The sequence below is a fragment of the Dama dama genome, chromosome 16 (assembly GCF_033118175.1).
Source record: "Dama dama isolate Ldn47 chromosome 16, ASM3311817v1, whole genome shotgun sequence".
Taxonomy (NCBI): Eukaryota; Metazoa; Chordata; class Mammalia; order Artiodactyla; family Cervidae; genus Dama; species Dama dama.
The window spans coordinates 34,854,313-34,870,853 of record NC_083696.1 but is presented as its reverse complement, the minus strand read 5'-3'; the positions used below and the strand labels follow the sequence as shown (position 1 = coordinate 34,870,853).

Here is a 16,541-nt window from a genome sequence, read left to right as displayed (position 1 = left end):
CCCCATGGACTGCAGTCCATCAGGCTCCTATGTCCATGGGATTTTCCAGACAATACTGGAGTGGGTTGCCATTTCCGTCTCCCATGATAATGTTGCTGCTGCTGCTAAGCTGCTTCAGTCGTGTCCAACTCTGTGCAACCCCAGAGACGGCAGCCCACCAGGCTCCCCCGTTCCTGGGATTCTCCAGGCAAGAACACTGGAGTGGGTTGCCATTTCCTTCTCCAATGTGTGAAAGTGAAAAGTGAAAGTGAAGTCGCTCAGTGGTGTCCGACTCTTAGCGATAATGCTACAGCACCTCAATTATTGCTATAATTGAATTTCTTTAGGAAACTTCAAGGTTACTGATTAATATGTACCATGGGTCATATCATAGCCTCATAAGAAAAATCCTCACAGAGGCCACTGCTATGATTTTTGTCCCTCAATATAAGCCTTACAAAGGAGTTATGCTGTGTTTTGTCCCAGGTGCTGCGGACAGAGTGGCATAGTTGCTGCCACTCAGAAACAATGCTTTTATACAAAAGCATTTTTATTAGTGCCAAAGAGCTAAGACTTCTAGGGAGTTGGACAGGAATCCTCAGAGTAGTGTCAGGCAGCAAGATTATCAGCACACACACAGCAGGTTGCTACACTATGCAGAAGTGTAGCAGGTATCAGTAAATGACAGCCAGAGATGTTCCCTGATGGCTCAGCGGGTAAAGAATCCACTGGTGATGCAGGAGACACTGGAGACGCAGGTTCAATCCCTGGGTTGGGAAGATCCCCTCCCTAGAGGAGGGCATGGCAACCCACTCCAGTATCCTTGCCTGAAACAATCCCACGGGTAGAGGAGCTCAGGGGTCCACAGTCCACAGGGTTGAAGAGAGTCATACACGACTGGGCACACAAGCACTAGAGGGAAGCATCTGCCCACTCAGTGAGTCCTGGGGACTCAGGGATAGGAACTTTAAAAGGTCATTCATTTTGCAAAGGAAACCATCAATGAAATGAAAGGAAAATCTACCGAGTGAGAGAAAATATTTCCAAATGATATAACTGATAAGGGGTTAATATCTAAAATATATAAATAGTGCGTATAACTCAATATAAAAAAAAAACAAACCACCTGATTAAAAAATGGGCAGAAGACCTGAACAGATATTTTTTCCAAAATGTTCACTTCACATCTAACAGAATGGTTATCATCAAAAAACCACAAATAAATGTTGGTGAGGATGTGGAGAAAAGAGAATTTTCATACATTGTTGGAGGGAATGTATAGTGGTACAGCCACTGTGGAAAACAGTATGGAGGTTCCTCAAAAAACTAAAAATAGAACTACCATATGATTCAGTAATTCCACTTTTGGAATTATCCAAAGAAATATCTAAAGAAAACAAAACCACTAATTCGAAAATATACATGTACCTCAGTGTTCATGGCCATATCATTTATAATAGCCAAGATACAAAAGCAACCTAAGTGTCCATCAATAGATGAATGGATAAAAAACTGTGACTATATATGTATATGCATATATGTACATACACATACCAGGGAACATTAGCTATAAAAAAAAGTATGACAATTTTCCAGTTGCAACAATGTGGATGGACCCATAGGGTATTATGCTTAGTGAAACAGAGAAAGACAAATACTCTATGTTATCACTTATATACGGAATCTAAAAAATAAGACAAATAAATGTATATGACAAAATAGAAACAGACTTATAGAGAACAAATGAGTGGTTACCTTAGGGAGAGGGAAGCAGGGAGGGGCAAGGTAGGGGTATGTAATTAAGAGATACAAACTACTATGTATAAAATAAATAAGCTACAAGGATAAGCACAGGGAATATAACCAATATTTTATAACAAATTTAAATGGAGTATAATCTATAAAAATTTTGAATCACTAGGTTATACACCTAAAACTAGTATAATATTGTAAATCAACTATACCTCAAAAAATATCTGAATTTACACCTTTGAACCGTATACTTGATAAACTTCAAATCAATGGAAAATTTAATTTTAAAAATCATTCATAGAAAGTTCACACATAAAAATACTAGAAGAGCACATGGAATAATTATTTTTTTTTCATTTATTTATATTAGTTGGAGGCTAATTACTTTACAATATTGTAGTGGCTTTTGCCATACATTGATATGAATCAGCCATGGATTGGAGAGAGAATAATAAGACTATGAAATTATAAAATAAAGGATTAATTTCTTCTACTACACAGAATAACTTCTGAATGACCTAACACCATAAACAAAGCCAAAAGACAAACTACAACCTGAAAAAATTGCAACTATTACTACAGACAAAGGCTAATCTCCTTTGTACATAAAGAGTACCTATCAATTGAGTAGAAATATTAGCAAAGGAAAGAAAATCCATAGAAAAAGAAGTATCAATGACTTAAAAATATGAAAAAGTGTTCAAACTTATTTAAAATAAAATAACATAAATGCAAATTAAAATCACATCACAAATCCATATTCATAAAATCCAAAAGTTTGACAGCACAAACTTTTGGTAAGTTGAAGAGAAATCAATAATTTTTTACTTCACTGATGGGAGTGTAAAATGCTACAATACCTATGGAGAACAATTTTAGAAATATTATAAATTACACATACATTTCCCCTTTGACCCAACAAATACAACTCTGGGAAGTATTCTTACATTTAATTCCATCTTGGCAACAGCATATAGTCAGAGGACCTAGACTAACATATACACTTTGTTCGGGGAAGTTGGAAAAAGAAAGACTATACAGCCATATTTGCTAGTATTACATACTAGAAAGGTATAGAAGAAAATAATAGAAGCAATAGAAATGGTGTGGCAGGGAGAGAACAAGACTTTTGGAACCATGTAAAGGCATTATCTATGCAAAATAAATTAAAAAATGTTCCTCTGCTAACTCTTAGAGAAAGATTTTTTTCCTAAAGTTTCTATTGTGAAATTCTTATAGACTCATGGGAAACTGCAAAGATAGTAGAGGTCCCCTGCACCCTTCACCAATTTCTCCCAATGGTTATGTTTTACACAATTATGGTAACATATGAAAACCAGTAAACTGACACTGATAAAATTGTGTGTGTGTGTGTATGGTTCTAAGCCACTTTATCACATACCAATCTGTATAACCATCACTTCTATCAAGGTACAGAACTATCCCATCATCACAAAGAACTAGGAGAAAAATTTTGATTGCACATTATGGAAGAAAAGGTGTTAGGAATTTAGGCCTAAATCTAGAGCTCAAACTCAGAATGTCTTGCTTTGAAGAAAGCAACTGTTATATCTCTCCAACGTTAAGGTTGGCTGAGGCGCTAGTCAAGTAGATCAATAATATGTCTGTGTCCTCATTCTCATTCTGAGATTGGCTAAGATATGGTAGGAGCTGAGATAAAAAGCTATACATTATAAAGATTCATCAAGAAAATCTCCATTAAATAACAGGTGCTAAATACCATAGCTGATCCTCAATTCTGAACATTAAATCAGCCTTAACTTGCTAGATTTCAGCTCAAATTCCAGTATTTATATAAGAGCCAGCTATGTAAATGAAGCTAAACTCTATGAGACTGATACCTAGGATCAGTCAACAACATATAAAGGCCTTGCTGGTAGAAATGTAAACTGCGACAACTCCTTAAGAAGGGGAAGTGGCTATGGATATCAAAGGTTTATAAATGTGCCAACTTTTGGACTCACTAATACCACTTCTAGGAATTTATCTTAAGGAAATAATTAAGTGTATATAAAAATCCCATGGACAGAGGAGCCTGCCGGGCTACAGTTCATAGAGTCGCAAAAATTCGGACAGGACTGAAGCAATTTAGCATACATGCACGCAAAACCTTATTACTTAGTATGATCATCAAAAGAAATCATTAAATTTCACACTAGAATTGTAACAGGAGGGAAATGGACAGCACACAACTTTTGAAAGTATGACATAGATACAACATAAACTTATTAGAATCAAATGGGTCCAAGACGGAAGACAAGTTGACTTCAACTAGAGCTTGATCCTCAATCAGCAAGCTAAAGGACACACTCAGAGGCTCCACAACAGTTCCAAGGCACTGTCAAAAGACCAAGCAGTGGGCAGTGGCCCAATTCCTGGAAATCTCCATCCTTTCCCCAAAATAGCATATGAAATTACCCAGCTCATAAAAACTAACCATGCCACTTTTCGCCACCACACTCACCTTCTGTAATGGCCTACACTCTGTCTGTGGAATGTGTTTCTCTCTAAATAAATCCACTTCTTACCTATCACTTTGTCTCTCACTGAATTCTTTCTGCAGTGAGACATCAAGGCATCTTCTTGTCTGTTTTTCAAGACAAGAACCTGAGCTTCATTAGGTCCTGAAACCAGGTACTATGGGTTTTAGCTGGGTTTGCGTCCAGCCATGTGGATTAGAGTCCCAGGCAGGGTTTTGGCTGGGTTTCATTCCCGTCCACGTGCGTTCAAGTCCCAATCTAAGGTAAACAATTTCAGAATATATTCACTTAATGCAAAAGAAGGCAGTAAGGAGGAAAAGAGCAAAAAAGATATGAAACATAGAGAAAACAAACTCAAAATGGCAGACATAAATCTAACCACATCAATAACAACATTAAATGTGAATGGACCGTGTAACAGTATCTTCAGTTCAGTTCAGTTCAGTCGCTCAGTCGTGTCCGACTCTTTGCGACCCCATGAATCGCAGCACGCCAGGCCTCCCTGTCCATCACCAACTCCCAGAGTTTACTCAAGTAATGTCTCTGCTTTTTAATATGCTATCTAGGTTGGTCATAACTTTCCTTCCAAGGAGTAAGCATCTTTTAATTTCATGGCTGCAATCACGGTATCTTAGATGGTAAGAAAGCTGATTCCTTAGCTACTGTGTTTGATCTGGCTGCCTAGCATAAAATTTCAAACCTTGCCTCAAAAAATAAACTTATAGTCCTGAGAGTGAGATAGCTTTTCTGTTTCACTTTGATCTTTACTGACTTCAACCAAAAATCCTCCTCAAATGACTTATCTGCAGACTTCCTGCCATAAGAATTCTAATAGATCTCTGATTCAACATGAATAAACCTTTGTTTTCTCATTCACCCATCACATTCTCTCAGTATGCTTCACACTGCATCTCAGGGGACATGCATATCCCATGCCTTAGCAGTGAGCCATCTGAAAACATAATCTATTTTTCAAATATAAACCAGGTTACAAAAGTGGCCCCTGGGGAACCTGGAGTATGTTCAGGTTGCCAATCAATAACTATTCCAAATATGTTCTCCCATTCTGAGAGCTTTATTTTTGCCTTGTTTCTGGTTTCCTTTGTTGTGAAAAATCCTTTAAGTTTAGTTCAGTTCAGTTGCTCAGTCGTGTCCGACTCTTTGCGACCCCATGAACCACAGCACACCAGGCCTCCCTGTCTATCACTAACTCCCGGAGTCCACCCAAACCCATGTCCATTGTGTCGGTGATGACATCCAAACATCTCATCCTCTGTCGTCCCCTTCTCCTCCTGCCCTTAATCTTTCCCAGCATCAGGGTCTTTTCAAATGAGTCAGCTCTTTGCATCAGGTGGCCAAAGTATTGGAGTTTCAGCTTCAACATTAGTCCCTCCAATGAACACCCAGGACTGATCTCCTTTAGGATGGACGGGTTGGATTTCCTTGCAGTCCAAGGGACTCTCAAGAGTCTTCTCCAACACCACAGTTCAAAAGCATCAATTCTTCTGTGCTCAGCTTTCTTTATAGTCCAACTCTCACACCCATACATGACTACTGGAAAAACCACAGCCTTGACTACACAAACCTTTGTTGGCAAAGTAATGTCTCTGCTTTCTAACATGCTATCTAGGTTGGTCGTAACTTTCCTTCCAAGGAGCAAGCGTCTTTTAATTTCATGGCTGCAATCACCATCTGCAGTGATTTTGGAGCCCCCCAAAATAAAGTCTGACACTGTTTCCACTGTTTCCCCATCTATTTGCCATGAAGTGATGGGACCAGATGCCATGATCTTAGTTTTCTGAATGTTGAGCTTTAAGCCAACTTTTTCACTCTCCTCTTTCACGTTCATCAAGAGGCTCTTCACCTTCTACCATAAGGGTAGTATCATCTGTATATCTGAGGTTATTGATATTTCTCCCGGCAATCTTGATTCCAGCTTGTGCTTCATCCAGCCCAGTGTTTCTCATGATGTACTCGGGTCCTAATTGTTTATTTTTGCTCTTACTTTCATTATTCTAGGAGGTGGGTCAAAAAAGAAGCAACAAACAAAAGGTTAATCTCCAAAATAAACAGCTCATGGAGCTCAATATCAAAGAAACAAACCAATCAAAATATGGGTGGAAGACCTAAACAGATATCTCTCCAAAGTCACACAGGACATACAGATGGCCAAGAGATATATGAAAAGATGTGCAACATCACTAATTACTAGATAAATGCAAAACAAAACAACAATGAGGTATCACCTCACACTGCCAGAAAGGCAATTATCAAAAAATCTACAAACAATAAATGCTGGAGAGGGTGTGCAGAAGAGGTAACCCTCTCAAACTTTTGGTGGAAATGTAAATTGATACAGCCACTGTGAAGAACAGTATGGAGGTTCCTTAAAAAACTAAACAAAGAACTACCATGTGACCTGAGGCCCGAGTGGGCAGCTGGCCTTGACAGGAGTGGCCGACCCCAGCCCAGGCCGCTGGGAGAATCATTCTGACCTACCCAGGAAGGTGGTGGAACTGGGAGCGGCCGCAGCCCCCGAGGAGGCCCCTCCCAGATTGTCTCCTCCAGGCAGGCACTAACCTTGCTGAGGCGTTGACGGGGAGCGCCCACAGGCACCCGAACCCACAGCTCAAAGGAGCGGGCCACCAAGCCGGGGCCGCGCCACCGCCCTCCAGCGGACCCTCGGCGACTCATTCTCCTGTGCGGTGGCTAGCTGCCGCCCGAGGGCCCAGCGTCGACCCTCAGGAGGCAGGGCGGGGCGTGCACCTCCCTGCCCGCGGAGGCCGTTGCGCGCGTGCGTACGCGTCATAGGCGCGCGGCCAGAGCTTGGTGTGGCCGGGGCGCGCGGGCGCCCTGAGGACCCCTCTGTCTGCTGCTCCGCCTCAGCGTTCTTCTCTGCCTGTTCCGCCTGCTGGCGGCACTCGGCCAGCACCGGCAGGCGGGAGACCGCCAGCCCGGGCCAGCGTCCCGCAGCCTGACCGTCCCGGTAAGCGGGGGCGGGGGCGGCGGGGAACAGGCAACCACCATGAGGGACTGGTCTGCGGCCAGCGGACAACCCTCTGCAGACTCTGAAGTGTGGTATTGCGGCCGCCCTGGAGCGGTCCCTTTGTGAGTGGATGAACCTGGAGTGTCCCTGCTTCTACCCTCTGGGAGCGTGCCAGAAGCGGAGCTGCCCCCATGGAAGACCCCGTGTGAATGGAGACTCCAGGGCGCTCTCTGCATTTGCTGCCACGGGGAGGCCCTGTGTGGAGGACGCCAGCTCGAGTCCTATGAGAGGGCAGGGTTGGTCTCTGGTGTTGTTTCAGTGGAAGACCATTCGGGAATAGAAGGGAGCCTCAGGAGGCTGCACCGTGGGGATGGACCCCACAGAGGACTGGTATACGGGAGGACCTGAGTTCTGCCCCAGAACTGCCTGGAAGGAATCTAAGTGGAGGGAGGGATTCAGGAGTATCTTTCCTTATGCCCAAGGATCTCTGGCCTTGACCTCCTTCAGGGTTTAATGTGCCCTAGGTTGTGTCCTTTCAACATGGTCGAGAGGCAGGGGCCCTGTGGGGCTGCACTTTTGTGCATTCCTCCCCCGTACCCCATTAGAATGAGTATGCTCTGTGGTAGGTCAGTTGGCTCCAAGCTGGATCTTAGTGTGGAGGCATTAACACTAAGAGAACAAGGTTAGGGGAGTGGGGGAGGACCAGGGAGTCCTCTGAAACAAAGAAAGGAGATTTGAGACCCTAGACTTGACCCTCAGGAAGAAAACGGTGAAATCAGGTAGAATAACGGACTCTGGCAGGTCCTGTAAAGAAAGCACTTTGAAGGAAAAAAGAAAGGAAATGAAGGTTTATTGAGCACCAGTGTGCTAGGCACTACACTAGCAATGTTTAAACTTATAACTTTTAAGATAACCTTGTGAAATTATCCCTTGAGGGATAATTAAACTGAGACAGATTAAGCAATTTGAGAAAGGTTATAAGGATTAGAATCATGAAATATGTTTTTCAGATTTTATTTGGAAAGAAATATCAGAGACTGCAACGAGAATGTATGTTTGTCTGAGATCTAGAACTATAAAACTCAAGAGAAAGAAGGAGAAAATCTTCATGGTCTTGGATTTGGGAATGGTTTCTCAAGTATGACATCAAAAGCACAGACAACAAAAGAAAAAATAGAAAAAATTGGGGTTTATCAAAATTTAAATCTTTTGTTTATCAAAGGATGCTATCGTGAAAGTGAAAAGACAACCATGGAATGGGAGAAAATATTTGCAGATCTACAGCTGATAAGGGGTTAATATCCAGTTAAAAACAGAACTTTTACATCTCAACAAGAGCAAAAAACCCAACCTAATTCAAGAATGAGGAGAGGACATGACATGAATATACATTTCTTCAAACAGAAGATATACAAATGATCAACTAGCACATGAAAAGATGCTCAACATCATCATTAGTCATTAGGGAAATGCAATGAGATATTTTAAAAAAGTCAAACTGTAATGAGATATTCTCATCCACAGAAGGCTGTTCTTGAGAGAAAAAAGGAATATAATGTGTCTGCAAGGATATGGAAAAATTTGAATCCTGCTGCATTGCTGGTGGAAGTGTGAAATGGTGCAGCTGCTGTGGAAAATGTTTCATGGTTCTTCAAAATATTAAAAAAACTTCCATATGACCTAGCAATTCTACTCTAGGGTAAATATCCAAAAAAAAATGTGATGGGTTATGGAAACTGACTAAATTTCAAAATTTAGTAGCTTTCTCCCATGAGCAGAGAAATCATATCTGTTGTATTGGTTACCTAACATCATCCCTGCTAACCTTGGCTCACCATTTAGCCTCCACCTCTGAGGAAACACAATGGATATGATGAGCTTGTGATTGCATAGTTTCTAGAAATGAGTTCTGAAGAATTGGTCTTCTCATCCCCCTTTAGCCCACATTGAACTAGAGAGAGGGTCTGACACTGATATTAAAAAAAAAAAAAAAGCTTTTAGCTTTCCTTACTCATCTTTTCAACATTTCTTCAAGAAAAATTTATTGAATACCTACTCTATGTAAAGCTGTGGGAACTATCTCTATTGTTCCTCGAACTGAAAAATCTGGGCTCCTTTTTCTCTCTGTAAAACCCTTTGATTTGGGTTGCTTCCCTACTTTTCAAAAGTTTCTTTTGCGTTTTCATTTCTTGGGGAATACCCCTGTGCAGGTGTGCTAAGTCACTTCAGTCATGTCCGACTCTGTGTGACCCTATGGGCTGTAGCCCGCCAGGCTCCTCTGTCCATGGGATTCTCCAGGCAAGAATATTGGAGTAGGATGCCATGCCCTCCTCCAGGGGATCTTCCCAACCTAGGATTGAACCCAAGTCTATTATATCTCCTGCATTGGCAGGCAGGTTCTTTACCAGTAGCACCACCTGGGAAGCCCTGGGGAGTACCCTTCCACATATTCTGAAGATCACTGTTAATTATATTTTTGAGCCTTTTAGGAATGTCTGCCAGTACCATATCAAGAATTAAAATGAAGGCACAAAAGGATAACTTATATTTAATATGCAGGATGAGATATTTCCAGCCCTATCAGGAGGGCTGCAGGCTCTCCATAGCTACATGTCTTTGTAGAATAAGCTGAGGGAGAGGAGTTCCCTAGATGCCTTTTCCTCTATTTCTTCCCTGGCTCATACTGTGAATTAGGGTGTACCTTACTTATACACAAATTCCACACTGCAGACATATGCCTTACTGCCTTACAGATACTTCTCTTACTTTCACGGTTACAGCAGTGTATTTTCTATTACTGGGTAACACATTACTGCAGATGTAGTTTAAAACATCCTACAGTTTATTGTCTCATAGTCTCTGTGGCCTCAGAGGATAAGATGGTTAGGTATCATCATTGACTCAATGGACATGAATCTGAGCCAACTCCAAGAGGAAGTAGAGAGAGGAGCCTGACATGCTGCAGTCCATGGGATTGCAAAGAGTTGGAAGTGACTTAGTGACTCAACAACAACAGTCTCTGTGGGTCAAGAGTCCAGCTTGGTCCCCTGCTTAGGGTCTTACAAGGCTGCAGTCAATGCAGTCTTGTCTGGGCTGTGTTCTCATCTGGAGGCTTGACTGGGGAAGAATCTTCCAGGCTCACTCAGCTTGTTAGCAGAATTCATTTCTTTGCAGTTGTGGTACTGAGAGCCGAGCTTCTTGCTTGCTTTCAGCTGAAGACCACTCTCAACAACAGCTAAAGGCCACACACAGTTCCTAGAGGCTACCTGCAGTTCTTTGCCACATGGGCTTTCCCAGCATGGCCACTTCATCAAGGCAGGAGGTAGTCTGTAGAGTGAGTATACTAGAAGACTGTCTTATGTAATATAATCATGCAGTGGCATCCCATCACCTGTGCTGTGTTCTGTGGATTAGAATCAAATCACATCTCCACCCATACTCAGGAGGATATTACACAAAGCATGAACACCAGGTGGGAATCATGAGGAGAAGCCACTTCAGAGACCTTTGCTTCTAACACAGAAAGGTTTAGGTTGTCATTAGCTCTAATTTTTTCCATTTCATTCTGCCAAATGGACCTATTCAGCTTTCAGGTTCCACCGTTATTTGCCACCACCTTCCCCTGCCCCTTGAAGTTTTTTCCAAACCATTTTCAAGTTACCAGTTTTTTCAGTATTCACATTATCCCTATGATAGTATCTTCTCCTTTCCTTGATAAGGACCAAGAAAACCCCAGTTGCACCTGTCAGTTAAAGAAGTAATGAATAAGCATACTTTGTTGAGCCTTTGTTAATTGATTTTCTTTTTAACTGGAGTGTCTCCCCTGGGACTTCTGGTATAGAGAAAGTTGGTTGGTTTTTTTTCTTCACCAGCCATTTATTTTTACCCATTGCTAATCACTGTTGAGAGGCAAACCACCTTGGGCCTTTAGGATTCCTGAATGTTCTTACTAGGTATGCCAAGACTGCAAAACCCTGTTTCCCAGACCATTTCTCAGGATTGAATTTGCAACAGGCAACCTTGACAGATAAAGCAACATCTCCCCTGGACAAAGATTAGGCCTGCTTCTTCTTACTATAAAAGCAGTGAATCACCAAACTTCATAGCCACACACATTTGCCTTACTGCCTTACAGATATTCCTCTCGTAACACAGTCCGCTGTATGTGCAGGTATCTACCATATATCCTGTGCCAACCTCTTGGTACTTGGTAGGCATGGCAAACTGATGCAAAAACCTGTGCTAAAGCTCTTGCTATGGCTGTGTTATGAGTAATAAAATCCTTTACATCAGACCCAGGAGTCTTGTGTCTTCTGCCAGCATTTATGAACAGTAACATGATAGCTAGTTAACTTTAAAATAGAGTAAAATCTCACTCTTTGCTCATTACTTGACAATCATGTTTATCTAAATGGTAAGCTGATTTTGTTAATTTCTCAAGCACCTCATGTGCATATCTTGGAGCTTGCAGCCCTGAACCAACCCCTCTCTTGGTCCTGCAGCCAGCCTGGGTGTAGACTTTAAGGAAGGGGAAACAGAGACTTGGGTGGCGGCACATATGAGATGTGAGTAGCCACCTAAATGTTTCAGTCTGTTGGGTGAAGATTTGGGCTTGGTGAGCTCTTGATGGAGCCTAGGTGGTATTGGACAGTCTGCAGTGGCTGAGGTACAGAGGTGTGTTACACCAGAGGTCCTGTCCTGAGGGAGAGGGAGGTGCATGTGACTCCCTTTAGCTTTACTTGCTGATGAGCACAGAGTGAACACACTCTATCACCAGATCGAGACCCTGGAGGAGAGAGAGATGTGCCGTCCACCCCTACTCGCCCCAGTGTCGGCAGGCTGCCACCTCTTTAGGACAGGCACATGGGCCAGGCTCTGGGGTAGCGGTTCTAGGTGTGGGTTCACCGGAGTCTGGAAACCCCCACATGGGGAAGAGGCCACAGCCCCTTCAGCCCCAGGCCCATTTGTTTATGCCTGATGGGGGTTCCAGGACAACAGATGCTCCCAGCTTGGCAGGCGGGAGCCGGGAGGAGTATGGCAGGAATTTTAGCCCAGAAGCCGAGCTAGTCCCGGAACAGGGCTTGGGGTGAGCTGGGCCCCTGAGAGCTCATACATCTAACAAGGGTCAAAGGACCTGGGAACACTGGTGCTCCCGAGCTCCCAGCCGAGTACTGAAGCCTCCAGGGATTGGGTGTCCTGATGACTGTGCAGATGTTACTGAGGGAACTGTGGGGTCCCTGGACTGCAGATGACCCTTTCCTTCATCAGTGTGTGATGTTCGTGTGCTCAGTGTAGTTGAGCAGACATTACCCTATGTGTGGCTGCCTAGGGTCAGGGTTAGCGTTTGGACTATGCATGGAATAGCACTGACATAGTGGTTACAGATTGCAAGTAAACAGTGGTAAGCATAAGGTAATGTAAAGATTTTTTTGGTGAAACCTACTAGTATTACCTTGACGGAGTAGGTCAGTTTGGTTGACTCTTCCTTTAGATTCTCTTTCTCCTGCATCAGAGAGACTGACTTAGAGTCAGGGCCCTGCAGCAAACGGGACACTCCTGGGGGTGGGAATGGGTGTGTAAGTGAAGGATGGGGCTGCTGAAGACAACTAGGGACTCACTTGCTGACTGTGACATTTCTTCAAAGCACACAGCCAAGTTGTTGAGGGCAGAGGTATGCGCATGGATCCAAGACTGTCCTTATTAAAGGACAGGCAATGGGACAGAAATTCCAAATTGGAGTTTAGAGGCGGATGAACAGGCCTGAGCTGAGGTGGCCTAAGAGGTTTTATGGAGGAGAAAGACTTTGCAGGCTGGATTTGGAATGCATTTGTATTTGTGGCTTGCAGGATGGGGGCTGTGTCTGTTCCATGTGTGTGGTGCCAGAGTCTGTGGAGCATGTCTGATGCTGGGTGTCCATGAGTCTCTGGAGGTGTGTTTTCTGAACATGTCTCTGGCTACTCCGCGTTAGTTTCTGAGTGGCATCATTGAAATTATGTCCTCTTGTGTCTGTAACTGTGTGTCTTTGACTGCGTGTGAGGCTCTGCTCTGGCCTCTCGCTTTCCCTGCCCCTCTCCTCTGATGCACCCCAGCTGCCAGTGCTGTTTACCGCAAGAGATGGTTTCCTTTCCCTTCCCGCTGTCTGGATTCCCATGTGTCCGGCTGCCTGCCCAGAGCCCTGCCCCTGGGGCCTCAGTGTGGGGCTTGACCTTGGGAATGATACACTCTGGAAAGCCCCCAATATGCTCTCTGCCTGGCTGTGGACCCAGAGATGTTCCAGTGGAGGAGGGGGACAGGGCGGGAAAGGGGGGTGGTTGGCAGCAGGCACCCCTTCTTCTGGAAACAGAGATCGCCTTCTGGCCCCTTCTCAGGCCCCCTCTCTGCTCTCTGTGCTCCCATCAGAGCGAGAACGCAGGGTCCTGGCCCCACTGTGCCTGTGCCTGGGAAGGGACAGTCCTCTCCAAGCCCCATTAGGCACAGGTCCTCTGCCCCCACCCCCCACCCCCCCCCCCTGCACCTTGCATGCCTGCACTGTTCTCACTCCTCATGTCCCCGCCTGCACGCGGGGCTGTCCTCCCTGCTTTCCTCTCCCTGCAGTGGACTCTGTGCTTCCTTCTCCGACAGCCCAGGCCTCTGCCTGAAGCAGGTGGAGCAACAGGCTTGGCTGACTGGGGAAGAGCAGAGACTCAGCTCCCGTCACATGGCACAGGAAGCAGCATTTCCAGTGGAGTTTATTCCTGTGCCCACCATGTGTTTGTTGAGGTGGTACAGAAATGAAGCGGCCACGGTCCCCATTTGCTGAGATTCTGTGTCTTATAGGAGAAGTGATTCTGTGGAGAAGCCATCCCCCCCACTGCAGGAAGTCAGTTGCCTGAAATCCTCTCTCTAGAATTCTGAAAGGCTCTCTGCAGAGACCAGGCTAAGGGCTCCATGTCAGGACAGTGTGCTACCTCAGAGCGCAGAGGCAAACTCCAAAGTTCCCAAGCAAGCACCACTGTATTCCTAGCATCTGCCAGCAGTTCTGGAGTTTGTGCTCTGCTGTGAGGGTTTTCATTCCGATTTTAGCTCTTGAGCCACGGGGGAGCTGGATGGTAGGGCTTATGCTAGGGTTATAGGAGGGGATGAGTGAGGCCTCATCCTGCTACACCATCCTGTGTGAATCCTAGGCTCTGAACCTGTCTTCTCTCAGCTCTTGATTTTGCTGAGAAAGTGAGAATCCTGAAGGTCTTGGTTCCAGCTCATCTCTCTTCCCCCAGCCCTTTGTTGCAGGACTTGGTCAGCAGCAGATGCCAGGGCTGGCATCCAGCAGGTAGGATACATCGGAAGGACTTGCTCCACCTAAGCCAGGATGTTTGCACACTAACCTCAGCTTCCCACTGATGCTTAGTCAGTTCCCTTCATTTGGGCCTCCCTCTCCTTTCCTTCTCCGTGGCTCTCTTCTCAGCTCCCAGCAGGCAGAGAGGATGTGCCTGCCACAGGACCTCCTCTGATCTTTGGGGAGGCTTCCGGGAAACAATGTTGGGTGTGGCTCAGCAGGCCTGGGCCTTGTGCCTCTTCCCCTTGGGGGCACAGTGTCACCATTCAGAGGGACACTCATGCTTCTTCCCGTCCTGGCCTTTCTGCATCCTGCTAGCAGGACACGTTGTGCTACATGCTGGGTCCTCACAGAGGAAGAGTCCGGCCTCCACCTCCTGGTTTGATGTATGTTGAGCCATCCTGGATTTCCTTAGGTATCAGTGAGGCAGGGGCACCCCACAGACCCCCACACCACATCACGAGGAAGCTGCAGCACTTCTTGTCCTTACTGCAGCTTTTGGCTCCTCTGTGGTAGGTCAGAAGGTGAGAATGCAGAAGTGTCACCTTGTGAGAGAAACGAGGCATCCAAAACAGAGGTCCCTCCTGTCCACTCAGGGCAGCCTCTTTGTCTTTCTGCTTCCCAGTTCTCTCTTCCCACCACAGACATCCGTGGTCTCTTCCTGGACACTAGGATGCCACACCTGCAATATTTCTGTGTCTCTAGCCTCATGCCCGCGGCTGCATGCATCTAGATCTCTGCAGTCCTTCCTGCTGCTCCTGCTTCCAGGAGCATCTTCACACATATGATCAGCACCTCAACCACCTTGGACACCTAGTGCTTACGTTGTAATAGTAATTTGCTATGGTAACTTCCAGAATCCATCTGTACCTTTGACTTTCAGCTTTGGTTCTTCATACTCCCGTCCTCTACCCTCAGCCATAGTCCCTTCCCAGCTCCTCCTTTAAGACTGTAAAAAAAACTTTAAAAAAAGTTTATTTATTATTTGGCTGTGCTGGGTCTTCATTGCTATACTCGGCTTTCTTCATTTTTGGCGAATGGGGGCCTACTCTCTCTTTGCAGTGTGTGGGCTTCTCATTGCGGTGGCTTCTGTTATTGAAGAGCATGGGCTTTAGACTGTGGACTTCGGTATTTGCTCCATGCAGGCCTAGTAGTTGCAGCACATGGGCTTAGTTGTTCTGTGGCATGTGGAATCCCTTCAGACCAGGGATCAAACCCTTGTCTCCTGTGTTGGCAGGTGGATTCTTAACCACTGGACCACCAGGGGAGTGCCTCATTTACCCTTTGAGTCTTTGCCCAGGCTGTCTTACATGTGGGAGCAACCTTTCTTCTAATATTCAAAGTCTATCTCATTAATGGTTTCTTCTCTCTACTAACCACCAGCCAACTGTCTGTGCTTTTTCCAAGACCAGCTCCAGGACTTGGATATTTGCTCCTATCTCCTCATCTCTACACCACCGCAGGGCTCCAGCCTTCTTTCCTTCCTCTCCTGCGATATCAGGTTATCACTCCTCAACTGCATCATTGATGCCAGCATCCAGCACATTATGTCTGTGGGTGCTTAGTCGCTCAGTTGTGTCCGACTCTTTGTGACCCCATGGACTGTAGCCCTCCAGGCTCTTCTGTCCATGGGGATTCTCCAGGCAAGAATATTGGGGTGGGTTGCCATGCCCTCTTCCTGGGGATCTTCCCAATCCAGGGATTGAACCCAGGTCTCCCACACTGCAGGCAGATTCTTTACCATCTGAGCCACCGGGGTGGGGGGGTGTTGCTCCCCCTTTTAAAAAACCCTCCCTGGTTGCACTTCCTCTTATAGCTATATCCTTGTTTTTCTGCACCTCTGTGGAACAAACCTCCTTGAAGGAATTGATTACACTTGCTATCACCAAGTGCTCTCCTTTCATTCTCTCTTGAATCCACTCCAGTCATGCCTTCATCTCCATCACGTGTGAGTGTTCTCAAAGTCGCAAGTGATCTCTGTGTTGTTAAATCTAGTGGTCAACTCTGCATC

The 16,541-nt window shown here is 45.1% G+C and overlaps 1 long non-coding RNA gene across 1 annotated transcript; it reads right to left on the bottom strand.

Annotated features, from left to right (window-relative positions):
- Nucleotides 1–2,720: 2,720 nt before the first annotated feature.
- On the bottom strand, nt 2,721–9,765 carry LOC133071241 (uncharacterized). The gene is made up of 2 exons (XR_009696393.1): nt 6,813–9,765; nt 2,721–6,247 (listed from the first exon to the last, which is right to left on the bottom strand). It is a non-coding gene; the product is annotated as an uncharacterized LOC133071241 (long non-coding RNA).
- Between the last annotated feature and the right edge of the window lie 6,776 nt (nt 9,766–16,541).